At 48.9% G+C, this 13,550-nt stretch overlaps 1 protein-coding gene across 4 annotated transcripts in view; it reads right to left on the bottom strand.

Annotated features, from left to right (window-relative positions):
- Positions 1–13,550, bottom strand: part of FAM217B (family with sequence similarity 217 member B) — a 249,242-nt gene that overhangs the window by 153,160 nt on the left and 82,532 nt on the right. The window lies entirely within an intron of this gene.

Below are 13,550 nucleotides of genomic sequence, written 5' to 3'. Positions count from 1 at the left end.
GAAGGGTGCAGCCTTCTCAGTGGTGCTGCGCAAGGCGGCCGAAGCCCTCGGGCTGGAGTTGCCTGCTGCGGCCGTGAGGACTAACGTCCTCACTGAGGTCCTTCAACCGACAGCAAGCTCCACTGAGCCTCTGCTGCAGTTTAATGAGGCCCTCATTGACGTTCTGCAGGGCACTTGGTCCAAGCCCTCCACAGTCCCTCCTGTGGACCAGAACATTGCCCGGCGCCACCGCTCTGCTCCGGGCGACCCCAGTTTCCTCTCCCAACACCCCACCCCGAGAGTCTGGCTATCCAGGCCTCAACCTCCCAATCCTCCTTCCCGTCCGCTCCTCCGGATCGGGAATCAAGAGGTTGAACCAGTTTGGCAAGAAGCTGTTCTCGTCCCTGAGTTTGGGACTGCAGTCTTTAAATACCGCTTCCCTGTTGGACCGTTATTCCCACTCTCTGTGGGATACGGTGGAGGACGTGCTGCCCTTGTGCCCGGTGGAGGCCCGGCCACGTCTCACTCAAGCACTTGCTGACGGTCGAGATGCAGCACGGCATGCCATACGGTGTGGACTAGACACCACGGACTCGCTGGGTTGTGCGATTTCCACCACGGTGGCGCTTCGGCGTCACGCCTGGCTGAGGTCCACGTCATTTTTGGGGGATGTCCAGAGTTCCCTCATGGACGTGCCCTTTGATGGCACTCGCCTTTTTGGTTAGAAGGCGGACAGTGCGCTGGCTCGGTTCAAGGACTCTCGGGCCACGGCCAAGTCCTTGGGTCTTTCGGCCCCAAACTTCTGCCTTTCGTGGCCAAGGAAGGGGCGCCTCCTCACGTCCGCCCAGCCACCGGCCGCAGAACCAACCTGCACGTGGTCGCGGACTCCGCCGAGGCGGTACTGGAGGTCAACGTGCCGGTCAGTCCACATCCACCCCGGCAGCATCCGCCTCAAAGCCCTCCTAGTCCGAGCTTTCAGGCCCATTCAACGCCAGTGGGCGGCAGAGTTCGCCATCACCTGCTCCACTGGCGCTCCATTACGTCGGACAGGTGGGTGCTACAAATCGTCCGAAGGGGCTACTCCCTCCCCTTCGAGACGACCCCTCCAGCCATGCCACCGCTGAACCACCGTATGTCGGGGGGATCATTTGCATCTTCTACGAAAGGAAGTTTCGGCCCTATTGGCCAAAGAGGCCGTCGAGCGCGTTCCTGGTCCAGAAGTAGGTCGTGGTTGTTATTCCCACTACTTTCTGGTTCCCAAGAAGGGCAAAGGGAGCCTACGCCCTATCTTGGACCTCAGGAGCGTCAACGCCTTCCTCTGGAAGGACCGGTTCAAGATGCTCACTTTAGCTCAGGTTCTGGCTGCCCTAGACCCTGGAGACTGGATGGTAGCGTTGGACTTGCAGGACGCTTATTTTCACATCCCCGTCCTGCCGGCCCACTGGCGTTACCTGCGGTTCACGGTGGGTCAGGAGCACTTTCAGTTCACCGTGCTCCCCTTCGGCCTCAACAGTGCCCCTCGGGTGTTCACAAAAGTGATAACGGTGGTCGCAGCTCATCTGCGCAGATCAGGGGTTCCAGTCTTCCCCCATCTCCACGACTGGCTGTTGAAGGCGGGCTCGCCCCAGCAAGTCGTCTCCCACCTCCAGACTACGGCCGACCTCCTGCACTCGCTGGGGTTCTCCATCAATGTGCCCAAGTCGCACCCGAGTCCCTCCCAGAAGCTCCTCTTCATCGGAGCGGTTCTCGATTCAGCGCAGTTCCGGGTCTATCCGCCGGAACAGCGGGTCCGGGACATTCAGGCCCTGATTTCCATCTTCCGGCCTTTGTCCTGGGTTTTGGTCAGGTTGGTGCTGCAGCTTCTGGGGCTGATGGCTTCCTGCATCCTGTTGGTACCTCACACCAGGTGGCGGATGCGGGCTCTGCAGTGGGACCTGAAGTTTCAGTGGGCCCAGCATGGCGGCAACCTGTCCGACCAGGTCCTGATCTCGGAGGGCACTGTGAACCAGCTGCAGTGGTGGCTCACGAATCGCGATTGGGTCAGCAGCAGATCCCTCTCCCTACCCCAACCACAGCATGTCGTAGTGACGGATGCATCCCTCCTGGGATGGGGGGCCATATGGGAGAGGCGGAGATCAGAGGACTCTGGTCTCCGGCGGAGACTCGGCTCCATATCAACCTATTGGAGCGGAGGGCAATCCGACTTGCACTGAAAGCCTTCCTTCCCTCTGTCCGGGAAAGTGTTGTGCAGGTGTTCACGGACAACACCACCGCCATGTGGTATTGCAACAAACAGGGCGGGGTGGGGTCGTGGACCCTTTGTCCGGAGGCTCTGCGCCTCTGGACATGGCTGGAACATGAGGGCATCACCCTGGTGGTTCAACATCTGGCGGGCTCTCTGAACGCCAGAGCAGACGGTGCATGATGGATCACGAATGGCGTCTGAACTCGGACGTGGCGCAAGGTCCCTTTCGGCAGTGGGGAGAGCCTTGGTTAGATCTATTCGCCACCGAAGAGAACGGCCAATGTCAGCAGTTCTGCGCGTTGGAATTTCCAAGGCGGCACTCGCACGGAGACGCTTTTCGTCACGAGTGGAGTTGCGGTCTGTTGTACGCCTTTCCGCCTATACCACTTCTGCCCAGAGTGCTGAAGAAGATCAGGCGTGACCAGGCCCAAGTCATCTTGGTGGCTCCGGATTGGGCACGAAGGTACTGGTATCCCGAGCTACTCAGTATGTCCATCGATCCCCCGATACGACTGCCTCTTCAGGAGGACCTTCTGTCGCAGCAGCAGGGGACGGTCCTCCACCCGAACCTGTCCAGCCTCCACCTCCATGCGTGGAGATTGAGCGGCGGCAGTTGATGCCATTTGACTTGCCTCCTGAAGTCTGATGTTATTCTGGCAGCCAGGCGTCCCTCCACAAAGACGGTATACGCCTGCCGGTGGAACAAATTTGTGGCATGGTGCACAGCAAAGGCTGTGGATCCCCTTTCTGCCCCCCTTTCTGAGGTTCTCCTCTTCTTTCTTTGGCCCAGCAGGGCTCTGCTCTGGGCACCTTGAAGAGTTATCTTGCTGCAATCTCTGCTTTCTTAAGGCTTCCTGATCAGCCTTCCCTTTTCAAGTCCCCTGTTATCTCCCGTTTTCTCAAGAACATTAATCATATGTTCCCTCCTATTGTAAATTGATACTTGTATAGCGCACTACTCACCCGCAAGGGTCTCAAGGCACTTGTACGAATACCGCAGTGGAACCCATCCTGGCTTTCCCTGTGAGGCGTCCACTCATGGGCACCCCCAAGGTGGAGGCCAGGCATCCTTAGCGTTATGGGGGCCTGTTCCATTCGTAATGCCACAGTGGGACTTGAACCGTGTTCTTACTTTTGATGTGCGCTCCCTTTGAGCCCCTTCACAACTGTCCACTTCCGTCTACTGACTCTGAAAACTGCCTTCCTGGTGGCTATCACCTCCGCTAGGCGGGTGAGTGAGCTCCAGGCTCCCTTCCGGTTCATCCGGATAAGGTTGTCCTCCGGACCCGTCCTCCTTTCCTTCCTAAAGTCATGACTCCCTTTCACATCGGGCAATCGGTCACGCTGCCCACCTTCTTTCCGCCTCCTTCAAAAGATGGAGGCTCCACCGTCTGGACCCAAAACGTGCGCTGTCATTTTATTTGGCCCGCACAAACCAGTCTACTGGTGGACGACCAACTTTTTTTTGGATATGTAGGTGCGAAGAAGGGTAAAGCTGTGCACAAACAGACCATCTCGCGATTGGTCGTGTTGTGTACTAAACTGCTATTCTTTGCCGAAAAAGGTCCCTCCTGTTGGGCTGCGAGCCCATTCCACCCGGGCCACAGCGGCGACAACTGCCCTGGGACAGGGAGTCCCCTTGCAGGACATCTGTCAGGCGGCGACGTGGGCTTCACTGCATACGTTCGCCAAGCACTATTGCCTGGACAGCCAAGTCCGGAGAGATGGCCACTTTGGCCGTTCTGTTCTCCAGGACTTTCTGGTGTGATCTTGGTTCGCAGGCCCACCTCCGGGGTTGGTATTGCTGGGGTATCTATTCTAAGGTGAAGAATCTAACTAACATGTTTCTTTCAGATTAACAAGTTACTTACCTTCGGTAACGATGTATCTGTAAGAAACATTAGTTAGATTCCTCACCGACCCACCCAGCCTCCCCGTTCTGTGAACCGACATCTAGGGTTAAGGTTCTCCCTTTCAGGGCCCTAGATTTTTTGGCACCAGTGTCGGTCTCTTGCATGGCTCAGCGTCCCTGGCACGGAAAGCTATGTATAAGAACTGACGTCAGCGCACGAGGGCGGCGTCTAAGTACTCAGACGACGTCATTCCGGCGCACGACGCTGACGACGGACGCGGAGCCGCAGACGGCGCCTAGCGACGCGCAAGGGGTATTGCTACAAAAATCTTTCCGGATCCAGCCGGACGCCTGGGGATATTCTAAGGTGAGGAATCTAACTAATGTTTTACAGATACATCGTTACCGAAGGTAAGTAACTTGTTCTTTAACGCATAATAATGGATTTACTACATCTGCCACATAACTCGCAGATTTCGCAAATGTTGTTTCTTGCTTTAAATGGATAGAAATAATACTGCTATAGTATGTGCAGTATAAATTACATTATTTTGCCTCATAGCTTGAATATCCTTGCAACATAAATTGCTTCTCCAGGTCACATAATCCTAGTAGCCCTGTTAATATTAAAACTTTGCAGAGGTTTGAAGAGCTGTCATTACAATGATGAAATTCAGTTTCTCAGGGAATAGTGGTTCTCTGTGAAATATAGGTTTATATTCCATTTCATTTTATGCAATAAAAAAAAAAAAGAACTAAACATGTAGATGAGCGTATGGATGTGTGTGGGCGTTCGCCTGTGTATTCCATCACAGACCGTCTGCGGTACATAAAAAGCAGTGCTACATTTGCCTGCAGACACTGCTTGTATTATATTTTAGACCAGTGCTGCACTCTACCCTTTTCATTGCCTGCAATTTGGCCTCACCACTATCTACCTTTCACACCATCAAGGTTGGTCCACATTCCATCACAACCTCCACTTCAACCATCCTATCAGCATCAGGGCTTGTATCATGCATTCCTCCAGTGCCCGCACTTCACTCCTCATAACGGTCACCTTGCCCCATCTCTTGCAGCAATTTATGATTAAGACTGCCTGTAATGCATTTGCCACCACTGACGGTGGGAGAGCCTGCCATGAAGGTCTTAAAGGCCCAGTTTTTTTAGATGCAGGTTATCCTGCTTTTAAAGGGTACCCAGTGGAGAGCTGCATGGCCTTGGAACCATTTCCTATTCAGATGTGCCCAGAGAGCATGCGCCTCTCCATTGCCTTTTGGTTTGTGCTGTACTGAGTTACTTGGCACTTGTTGACAGACTAAAAATGCTGAGACATGGAGTTAAAATGGCCTCGTCCATAAACGAGGGCAACAGAGGCTCTGTGCAATGTATGGTTAGGGATTTGTTTTTACCTACCCAGTGTGAGTGTCGCTCAAGAAAGTGCTAGAGGTTTGTTCTGGTAACGAGAAATTTCTCATGCAGCTGGCTGTGGAGGAATGTTGATCTCAAAGGCTGCGCGCAGCATGGTTTTTCCACCTGTGGCGGGTTGAAAGCAGGCCGTACGGGCAACCCTTGCTTCGCAGTGGAGTAATGCAAACTGTTGGCTTTTCCTTGCAGAACTTGATGAAAGGCGAATTTCGGACTTGGAGGACGCGTGCACTGCCACCACCAGCCACACATCATAATTAGATAAAGTATTGAAAGTGATCGCTGCAAAGAACGAGGAGCTGGAATTGCGATCTCGGAGGAACAACCTCCGAATTCTTGGGGTGCCGGAGACGACTGCCACAGAAAAGCTGGAAGAATATGTGGAACGACTGCTGGTAACACTCTTTGGCAGAGAGGCATTCTCATCGGTCCTTGTGGTGGAAAGGGCGCATCGGTCGCTGGCGAGTCGCCCTCCCCCCGGGGTCCCACCGTGCCCCATCATCACCAAAATGCTGAACTATCGCGATAGAGACACTGTGCTCCGTTTTGTCTAGGGAGAAAGGACGCTTACAACATGAGGGCATGGACATCTCCTTATACCCCGACTTCACTATGGCGGTGCAGGAGCAGAGGCGCAAATTTCTTCCCGTTAAGAAGAAGCTTCAACAACTTAACATCCCGTATGCTATGTTGTTCCCCTCTCGTCTGAAGGTCACAGCTCAAGGACGTCAACATTTCTTTACAAACCCACAGAATTTTATTAAGACGCTGCCTCGATCGCCGGGGAGTGGCTTGCCCCCAGGGCAGCCTGAAAGGGAAAATTCGCCTTTCCGCTTCATTTAGCCGGTCGTCGTGCTTGTCCGCCCTATGTGCGAGGCCATCCAACTGAGCCGTCATGGAATCAATTTTGGATTCAATAGAAGTCAAACTCGACTGCATCACCAGCAGCAGCTCCTTTAAACCAGCGGTGGACGGGGCCGGGGCCTCACAGGGGTCTCCCTCTGGGTCTGATAGCGTTCAGGGAGTTTAGAGCGTCAAAAGTAAGCTTGGATTGCTTACCATCGGGCTTCCCCATGGCGAGGCGAATGGTGGTGGGACACGCAGACCAAAAAGAGGCAGTAAGCTCCAAGCTATGCTCAAGGAGAGTATCAGTACAGCGTGGGTCCCTCCGATGGGCTCCCAGATATTATGACGGTGGACTAGGGAGCCAAGTAGGGCGCCCCGCCTGCCCCGAGGTGGGGGGGTGAAGGGGGGGGGGGGGGGGGGGTGGAGATAGATGGGCCCCAACACCGAGATTCCAAGAGAAGCAGACCTGCCCTATCATCTCAACTGCCCTCGACGCTCAGCAATAGAACACGGGGCTGCAAAGCCCAGCCGCACCCACGACGATCAGTGCAGGAGCGGAGCAAGCTAAGGCCGTGAGTGTATCCCCAATGTATGTGAATCTCAGCAAGGACTGGGGACCCCTGCAGGTCCGGGGGCCCCCCGCAATACTCTCGGACGCAAAGGTATTTTATAACAGGCCTAAGGCCTCTCCAGCTGGCATAAAGCAGGGAGCGCTGCGGGGAAGCCCCAAGAGTCCGATCGGTGACTCCCGAGATGGCCCGCCACCTCAAGGGCCCCCCCCCCCCAATCATGCAGCACACTGGTAATGAGGCACTTACTCCAGGACCGGCTCGCCACTCCCAATGTCCACAGCTCCGACGGGCCAGTCTGCACCAATCGCACACTGGTAAAGGGGCACTTACCCCAGGTCCAGCTCGCCACTTCCAATGACCGCGGCTCCAATTGGCCGGTCCGCGCCGACCGCTCCATCCCGCAACCGCTCGCAGGAGTCAGGCGCCGATCGGCTCGACAACTAGCATCCAACGTTGGGGGCCACCAGCAAGACGTTCACCGCCGGGGGCACAGTGTGGACGTCTTCAGCCCTCCGCGAACGCCAGCGGCACCGTGCCCCGCCTCCAGCCCGGTCCGACCTCCAGGCAGTCTCCACCCCGGCGCCCACCCGGAAGGCCGCAGGACACCAGGCCCCAGGCGGCCGAGAGCCGGACAGTTACAGAGGCCACGGATGGGGAGGCAGGAATCGGGACCTCTCCCCGCGAGACCCACAAAGGCAACAGCACAGCAGCAGGTCACAGCGAGGCCCCCCGCTCGGGTACAGTCAGCCTCTCCCGCCCTGGGATTGAGAAGCGCGGTCTCGTAGGCCGATGGTCCAGCGCTCAGGCTCACAGGTGCAATTTCCGACAGGAAGGGCGGTGTTCGTCTCTCGGCTGCACTGGCGGCGTCAGGGCTGTAATTTTAGAAGGTATAGGTGCCAGGATGGGCAGGATATTTTAAGGATTTTTGCCCGAACAGCAAGAGCCTCACGCAAGTGCAGCCATCTTGCTTGGCGCCCTCTAGCACCCCCAAGTGAGGTACCATTTTTCTCGTAAGACTTTGGGGAACGCGGGGTGGGTGGAAATTTGTGGATCTACGCAGATTCCAGAACTTTCCATCACAGAAATGTGGGGAAAATTTGTTTTTTTAAAACTATTTTTTAGGTTTGCAAGGGATTCTGGGTAACAGAACCTGGTGGGAGGCAGTCAAGTCACCACATCCTGGATTCTCCTGGGTGTCTAGTTTTCAAAAATGTATAGGTTTGCTAGGTTTCCCTAGGTGCCGGCAGAGCGAGTGTTCAAAAACTACAGCCAGACACTTAGCAAAAAAAGGGTAAAATTTTCATTGTGAAAATGTGGTGTGTTCACGTTGCCTTTTGAGCTATTTCCTATCGTGGGCACTATGCCTACCCACACAAGTGAGGTACCATTTTTTTCGGGAGACTTAGGGTAATTCAGATTTGTAAAGCAATCGTTATTACCTATTGATTTGTTGATGCATTTCTGCCTTTCAAATGAAAGACATTGTGTAAAAAAGAAGTCATTTTGAAAAATGACCAATAATTTTCATGCTAGTAGGAGTATTCCCAATTTCGAAAATGTGCAAATATGTACTGTTTCTAAACTCTATAATTTGTTCCCATTTCAGAAATAGATAGGTGTCTTTCATACCGATTTTTCCATGTATACATTTTCCCACAACAATTGCTATATACCCGGAACATCATAAAAAACCATTGCAAATTGCTGCTCAGTTTTTGACTCTGGGTTCGTCGGGTTCTTGGTGAACCTACAAGTCCTATATATCCCCACAACCAGGAAGGTCCAGCGGATTTAACGGTATATTGCTTTCAAAGAGCGGTCATAATTAGAAGAAGTTACAGGTGAAAAAGTTGACACAAAAGGCTGCTTTTTTCCAACTAATTTTCAATTTTTCCTATATTTAACTGTTAGTTTCTATAAAGAAACCTTGATGCATCTACACAACTGACCCCTTGCTGAATTCAGGATTTTATCTACTTTTCTAAAATGTATAGCTTTCCAGGATCCATTACTTTCACACCCATTTCTACCATTAACTGGAAAGAGGTTGAAAGCACACAAAAATAGGCTATGTCCCAGAAAAATGCCAAAACTGTAAAAAAATAAAAATTGGTTTGCTGACAAAAGTCTGTCATTCCCTAAAGGCTGGGAAAATGGTGATTTCAGCCCCACAAACCCTTGTTGGATAACATTTGCAGGGAAAAACCTAGACGCTTTCATTTGCAGCCCGATTTTCCCCCATAAAACCAAAACACAACATTTTGCTGTATTTTGGCTAATTTCTGGGACCCCTCCAGGGCAATCCACAAACCCTGGGTACCTTTAGAATCCCCATGCTGTAGGAAGAAAAGGACGCAAATTTGGCGTCGATACCATGTGGTCAAAAAGTTTCAGGGGCCTAAGGGCGCACTACCTCAAATAGACAAAAAAAGGCTTCGCACAGGGGAGGGAAAAGGCCTAGCAGCGAAGGGGTTAAGCATAATTTGTGTGGATTCTGCTGTAGTGGTGCATACTGACCCCTTCTTATACACCATATTGGAGCGGTCATCCTATAAAAAGTTAACTCCGAACTCTATCAGCCTGATGCAGCCTCGTATTCAAGAACATAGCCGGCAAAATTTTAATCTCTGCATTTTTCACGTATCTAACTAAGGCAGGTAAAAGCAGTTCGTCACTACATTTAAAACATTTTTTAATTGCTGCATTACAAGTCCTCAACCCTAGTCCATGTAATGATGGTTTTAAGATGCATAATCTTTTTACCAATCACGCTTGGACAGAGGCAGAAAATAATTACTCAATGTACTACTTGTAAAATTCCAATAAATAAATCTATTTATGGGAAGTGGTCTTATTTTTCACTTCTGACCAGCGTCGCTGATACTAAACAGCCTATTAAGCACAAAAACGATTTTATAGACTTTTTCAAATTATATGCAAAGTAGGCACTATAATCTGAAATTTTGTAACCGCTTTGTTTTAGTTTTATAGCAAACATGGTCACAGAAAGTTGCAGTAGTCCACTTTCTTACATAAAGCCAATATGCACTGGAAAAAAAACATACGAGTGAGGTTCTTCATATAGTTTTAAACGATACATCAAATCAAACAAGGGTCAAACATCTAAAGATGGATCAAAGGGCTGCGGTATCGTGGGGTTCAACCTTTGACATTCCAGACATTCGTATGGTGTCCAGGGTCTGGAAGGCCCCCCAAGATCTCACAAGTCCCACTGGAGCCGGTTAGCTCACTCCCTAGAACAGTGGCGTAACAAAATCTGAAGAGGCCCCCCTGCAAGATATGCTGAAGGGGCCCCCTCATCGTGTTCTGCTCCTCTTCCCTTCCAGAAAATCATTATTTCTGTGATCTTTACAGCTGTATGAAGCGCTACATATACACAAAGTTAACATTATGTGATAGATTTACAAAGTAGGAGACGGGTGGATAGCATGTCCCTCGATTTAGAAAGATATGAAGATCAAAAAATGGTTTGCTCATCAACAATGGTGATATAGGCAAATGTGGATTTCTTAGCCCATTACATGTGTTGTTGGGCCACATTTATTTTCACTGGCATGTACGTTTAAGAGACTGTTAAACACAAGATCTATTGTATGCTCTATAAGCGTTTTATTTTGTTTTCAGGAATAGAGATATGCAAGAATAAACTATAGCATACTTCATTTAAAAATACAAAGATTATTTTCTGATTTCAAGCATGAGGCAACTATAGTGGCAACATATCACTTGAATGTAATTTGATGCCTTTCTGAGCATAGTCATCTTTTATGTTTCTAGCTCTGCACTTATTGGTCAATATAGTCTAAAAGAATATGCCCATTATCTTAAATGTCATTACAACAGAAAAGGCAGGTTTCCATTTAAACCAGAACTGAAGACATGGACCCAGACAATGCCGTCATAGGTATATGCGCCTAAGTTGCACTCACCAACAAATTGTGTGATCCTAGGCAAACCACTTCTCCCCATACCTCAGGTCAATTATCTACCAATAATGCAGTTATTAAAAGTTTGCTGTTGTGCCACATCAACCCATTGAAGTACCCTTCAAGGATTTTAAGTTGTAAGTTACATACAGAATTACCTCCTCACTCATCAAACTAGAAGTGCCCTTTATGGCATCCTACTCTGTGCTGTTACCACGACAAAGACTCAAAGAAGAGTTTCTAACAAGCTTCCTTGAAACTATTAAGTTTCAGGAAGAATCCTGAATACATCCTGAACATGAGTGTGTAAGACTTGAACAAAGATCTCTGCATCAGGCACATTAGCTCTCAGGTGTACTTTAATTCAGTGTCTCCTGCCCTTATAGCCTTTCATATTAAGGTAAATAATATTTTTAAATATGGCTATTTGTGCGTTAATATAGAAGCATTCAAACCCTTTAAGCAGTTGGTTGCTTCTTCATCATTCAACCATAGCAGGATCATAACTTAACACACGAGTAGTTTGCCTTTTGGCATATTGTCTCAAGTGTGTTGCTTGCAGTGGTGGAACAGAGTGATGGGCATCCCTGAAGGATATGGTTAGGGACTTACAAAATTCATCCAGCTCAAATGCTGAATGTTAGCATCTTTCCTCAACCTACCTGCATGTAAAAAGCCTAATTTATCCTCAGCTGACAATGAAGTTTGCAACACATGCATTCCGTTTTTCATTAGGTATGGGTACAAATGATTTTAATAAAAGTACTTTGAAACTGGAAGATTCTAAAGGCTATATTTAGATATAGGCTAAGGTGCTCTCTATAAAGGATTTTCTGGAAAAATAAATGACAGTGTGTATCTCAAGGTAAATTAGCACAACAAAACTGACCAAAGCCTGATCGGTCATAAATATGACCTTCATAGGAAGTTTTGAAGAGGTTTTATTCAAGGGTCCTTTTAAAAACTGTGCCAATAAAAACAGCATTTTAGTGCACAGCAGGCAAGTTAAAAAGCTACATTGTAGTGATCAGGGAGGGCAGTTCTGCACATATCTCTGAACAGTAAATAATGACAGCTAACATATCCAAAGTAAAACCTTCCATGTAATGAGTAGGAGGTCTTGAACTGCCTCTTGCAAGCTCGATTTTCCAATTTCTCTTAGATGCACTTCACACATCTTAGCACTCACACAAGTGCACTCGCCTACTCATCAACACAAACATCTACACACACACACATGCAAACTAACAATCTCCAACACGGTTCCTCACAAAACTTTTTTTTCACACTTTTATCCTACAAGCGTGCAAATACACAATGAGATTCACAATCTCACACACAAGAAGCTTCAGAGAAAGGAAGTCAAGGAGGAAAAGGGAAAGCTGCAGACATATACTGACAAATAGGTCAGCCTAGCAACTCCTAATAAGAGAAGGGAGTGAGGATAAGAGTATGCAAGCTAGATGTGATTATAGATGTGTGGGCTCTGTGTAGGACATGATTAGATGGTACAAAGGTATCTTAAGGGGCCAAAAGTACAGGGTTTTTGCCACTGTTGGCAAAGATGCATTTTTCCACCACCGTCATTGTCCCTCATGATATCGGAGAAAAATGGAAGTAAAACTTATGCAAAGCTTTAACATCTGAGTTTCCGAAGTCGAACATAGAGACACTTTGTATGACCCCGTCTCCTATGTGCTGTCATTTGACCTCATCCAAACCATTTCCACAGCAGGTTTAATCTTCTACATGAAAAGCTCAAAAGATAGGGATAGGTTTGCGCATGCAACTCTGACAGGTGCGAGGCATGCTCATAAATAAACATTCTGTACAGTCACATCCAACATTTACATTAAATTCCTTAAGGCATAGTCACTCCTATTTAAGCACAGTGACAGTTAACTAGCACTCATTTATTCAGCAACCTTCCAAACACCAATCAGATTAGCCAAGGAATTGACAGAAAGGAAAAGAGTGGAGGGAGTAAACATATTAACAGTCAAGGGAACATATTGAAAGATGTATTGCAATGCATGAGGTAGAATCATAGTTAGACCGAAGGCATCCATAAAGAGGAGGCAGCTGAAAGAGGAGGCAGCTGAAAGAGGTGGAGACTGTCTGGAGAGAGTGGCCGTCATTGATGAGAAACAATACAGGAGGAGAGAAGCAGCCAGAAGATAAGAGTGGTCAAATAGCGAGATACAGCAGGCCATACTGAATGTATAAGAGAAAAGAGACTGAAAGAATGCAAGATGATACAGTCAAGGAAAGAGAAAGGACATGTGATCGAGAAGGACAGGCCATAACAAAAAGTGGGTAGACAGAGTCAATATGTAATGGAGGAGCACTCTTAAAGAATGTGTATGAGAGAGAGTAAGTGAAAGAGTTAGGGATAAAGAGGGGGAAAGACTACTGAGAGTCAGTACAGTTGGCAAAGAGATAAAGGAAAGTGTGAGAAACAGGTCAGACAGGTAAGAGCAGAAAGTAGGGATATTTATGGGAAAGAGAAGAAAACAAGGGGAAAAACCGAAAGTGATGTGTTGGGAGTAGAGATTTGCAAGGTGATGGGAAGAAGCTAGAAATAAGTACATTGAAAGCAGTGTGACTATGGTATTTTAAATGTTTGCCTTATTTCAAGGAGCAGAGCTCGGAGAGCTTTCCTACAACTTAAAAAGCATCAA

This window comes from Triturus cristatus, chromosome 7, assembly GCF_964204655.1.
Source record: "Triturus cristatus chromosome 7, aTriCri1.1, whole genome shotgun sequence".
Classification (NCBI taxonomy): domain Eukaryota; kingdom Metazoa; phylum Chordata; class Amphibia; order Caudata; family Salamandridae; genus Triturus; species Triturus cristatus.
Note: the sequence above shows the minus strand (reverse complement) of the source record. Positions and strands in the feature narration are given on the sequence as shown.